Source organism: Physcomitrium patens, chromosome 8 (assembly GCF_059467195.1).
Source record: "Physcomitrium patens ecotype Gransden chromosome 8, ASM5946719v1, whole genome shotgun sequence".
Taxonomy (NCBI): Eukaryota; Viridiplantae; Streptophyta; class Bryopsida; order Funariales; family Funariaceae; genus Physcomitrium; species Physcomitrium patens.
This window is the reverse complement of record NC_143417.1, coordinates 3,401,349-3,405,632: the sequence shown is the minus strand read 5'-3', so window position 1 is coordinate 3,405,632 and position 4,284 is coordinate 3,401,349.

Here is a 4,284-nt window from a genome sequence, read left to right as displayed (position 1 = left end):
ACTAGGCACATGACTTGTCATGTCTGCAACCTTTTATTTTCAAATAGATGGACAAACAAAGTGTACAAATCAGACCTTAGAAGATATGCTGGAGGCATTCATGGTAGCTCATCATAATGACTAGGATGAATACTTGACATCCTTCGAGTTTGTTTATAATGATAGTATTTAAGGAAGTACCAATCAATCACCATTTTTCTTTAATACCAATCAACATCTAATTATGCCAACAACTCTCTATTGTCTCATCGGCAGTAAAAATCCAACAATAAAGGAGTTTATACAATGGCTTATAATAGCCTTACAAAGGACATGGCATCACTTCTTTCTTATTCAAAATCAACAAAAGCAATATGCGGATAACTATCGATAATTCAAGACCTTTAGGAAAGATGATTAGGTATTACTCTCCAATGCCAACTTGTCAGTTGCTACATCAATCCAAATTTGTAAATTCGCACCTCAGTGGCTTGGATCTTTCTACATTTTTATAATAGTTTCTGATATCACATACTGCTTGAAACTTCTGCCACATATTGAGATCTATCTAATCTTTCATGTTTTGCAATCGAAAAATTTCATACCGAACTAAAGCACTTTTGGGATTGAAACAAACTACCACTACCATTAGTTGTAGTTGATGGCCAAGAAAAATATGAAGTGGATAGTATATTGGAGTATTATTATTTTCATCGTAGCAGTGGATATCTACAACTTTAGTATAAAGTTTTTTAGAAAGGATATTCCATCTATACTACAACATGAAAAATTGTACAAAATCTCACCCATTGCCAAGAGACAATTTGAAAATACCATTGAGAGCAAAATAAAGATATTCCACATTAGTGGAAGAAAATTAATTATAATAGATTATAAATAAGATATTTGTATTGTTGACATATATGGATAGATAGTTAGAACTATGTTTGAAAAGTTATGGAAGTTTCTAGAATTAGAGCTAGGTTAGTGTACCGGATAGGATCCATCATTGAACATTCTAAAAAATGCTTAAGGAAGTTATTTAAGTGGCATCCACTATAGAATCTTCTACAAAAGGCATAGGTCGGTTATCTTGGTAGGACCTATCATAGAACTCTTGAGAATGAATTTAGGTCAGTTATCTAAGTAGGATCCATCTTTTAAAAATATTTTAGAAAGTACAGGATTGTAGAATAAAGTATAAATAGGAGTAGCAAGGGCCTTCTAGGTATTTGGTCAAGTATGAATTTAGATCTTCTCTCTTACTAAAGTTTGATTTTGCATCTTCTTATTCAATTTAATTTAATTTAATTTAATTTTGTTTTGTTTTGTTTTATTTTTTTTTGTTTTGTTTTTTTTTGTTTTTTTTTTATTATTTTTATAATTTTTTCTTTATGTCCTATTCTATTTAATTTTATTTAGTTTTTTTCTAGTCCATTTTGTCTTACTTTATAATGAAGTTTATGTAGCTATAGATTAGAAGAATCTTAGACTCTCAAGATAGACTAATCTTGTTTCAAAATTGGCATTGAAAAGAGTTAAGAAGACTTCATTCTTACATCTTTATTTACTATCCAACTAAGAGCTATATGATAACATCTTATGAATTCTCCAATACATGTCTAATTTTGCTAGATGTGTATCTTAACTTGCAAGGCAAGTTTCATATATATGCACCACATTGTTAGCTTGTATTGCTAACTATCTACATATATGCCACATGGTTAATTTGTTGGCTAAGTTTTTAATCTATCAATCAATTATAAACATGTATTAAGTCAAATATGCTTCTAGAGAGCTTTTAAGAAGCTTCACCACAAGATAATATTAAATCTATTTAAATTTATTTTCTATCTAATATTTTTTATTTAGATAAATATATATATATATATATATATATATATATATATACATATATATATATATGATATTATATTCCTTTTTAGAGATAAATTCCATAAAAATTAGTCATTATAGGTTGAGAAAATTCAAGATGCAACAAATTATATTTGCCACATATTTTGATATTTGTTTCTTTTAAAGGTGGTTGATAGATCTTCTTAGCCATCAATAATGTCCTATTCTAAGATAGAAAGACCATCTTGTTATTTGGTCATTGGTAAGGACTTTATAATATCTTTCAAAAAAAGTATTTATAAGACTATTAGAATTGTTCTTACCTCCAATAAAATCACCAAACATACTGTATTTTGCCATCTATTGAAGAAGAACTTATTATTATTTATAGTCTTTATTTCAATTACATCATTTTGAAGGCTATAATAATTGTAATGACTTATTTGACAAGTCAACAAACAATAGCTCTTGAGTTGAATCTATTGGTAGTTAGATCTCTATCTACTTAGTGCCACAAATACACATAAACTGTAAACAAAGATAGAAGATAAATATGCAATCTTTATTGAATTATATTTCTTCCATAATAAAGATTTATTATTCTTTATCTTCATTTTGATAGATGTTGTTGATAAAAAATATCAACCTTCTTTGCTGCATTTGTAAGATTCTTGGCTAACTCTCATGTGCATTCACTAATATCATATTTAATCAATGAGCAAGATATTCTAACCTATTTTAGTATTTCTTTGAATCTAAAATACCTTCTACCTCAAATTCTTGATTATTATCTACTTTTATATGAAGAAATGGCATTTATCTTATTTTTGAGATATTTATTATATTATATGGCTCAAAAAGATATACATAGAATAAAAGATGGATTTTCATAGGCTCTTATAGATGTAAGTGATAAGCAACTTGATTGATTTGCTTATAAATAAAAAATGGTCTAAGCCTATGGTAATCCAACTATCACAAGAGCAACTTGTCTTAATATTGTGACAAAGTAATCATACCTTATTATCAACATGGAATTGGAGTTGTTTCTTGTAATAGGCATTTATATTAATATTTTAGTTGTACCTTTATTGTTGTATGTAGCTTAGATAAATAATTCACTAAATCTTCTATTGTATAATTATCAAATTTTAAGAAGTCAAAAGCATCAAATCATGGATGATATTATAATTAGTAAAAAAAGATGTGTATTACATATAAAAATATATCATGTTATTATAAACAAAATTTTTCAATGGTAAAATAATTATCCAATTATCTTGTTTATAGTTGATAGTACATCTCAAATACTACTCTAAAACTTGAATTACATGCTCTATTTATCTATCAATTTAATGATGAAAAGTCAAAGATGGTTTCATGTCCATCATTAAAATTTTGAAATAGATTCTTTAAAATATAGATATAAATTGAATCCTCCTATTCAATATAATATCTTTAGATAATTCATGATATTAATAGATGTTATTAAGAAAAAACTTAGTTATTTTTTTTATTAGCAATAGATTTTATATAAAATATAAAATATACCATCATGGTAAAATAATCTACTATCACAAGTATAGAATCATAAAAACTTGAGATTGGAAGATCCATGACAAAATCCATAGAAATAAAAGACCATGATTATTTTAAAATAGATAATGGTTGAAAAAGTTCATAAAATTAATAGTGAAGAGTTTTTGATCTTGAAAAAATATCACATGATTGTACAAAGTCTTTAATTGCCTTTTACACTTGTGCCCATTACAAATCTTTAGATATTATCTCTAAAGTTTTGTTGTTTCCAAAATGTCTAGTTCTTGAAAAGACATTGTCATATTATGCAAAATTTTGCTTAAGAATGTACCATGCACCTAATTGTGGAAGATAAAAGAAAGTTGCAATAATAAATCTTAAATATTCTAATAGAATCATATATAAAATATAATTAAAGCTTAACAAATATAATCAAACATTGAACAAGTCTAATTAAATTCTCATGGAAATTATAAAAAAAATATTAAAAAATCATAAAAATTTTCTAAAGAAATCATAAAAAAATAATAAATAAATCCTAAAAAAATCTTAAAAAAATACAAGAATCTTAAAAACTCCTTGAAAAATCCTAAAAAAATCCTAAAAAAATCCATAATAACTTTAAAGAAACTTTAAAGAAATCCTAAATAATTCTAAAAAAATCCTAAATCCTAAATCAATCCTAATTAGATTCTAAATCTTAAATCAAACTTAATTATATCTTAAATCCTGAATCAAACCTTAATCAAATCTAACCAATTCAAATCAACTCTAAGATAGTTTTAGAACCTTAATATCTCTTGAATAAATTATTGATGTTGCTTAAAATTTTATATACCTCTCAATTTCTTAGTTAACAACAAGTAAAAAAAGTTTGAAGAGAATTGAGTACTTATATCTTTTATTTTT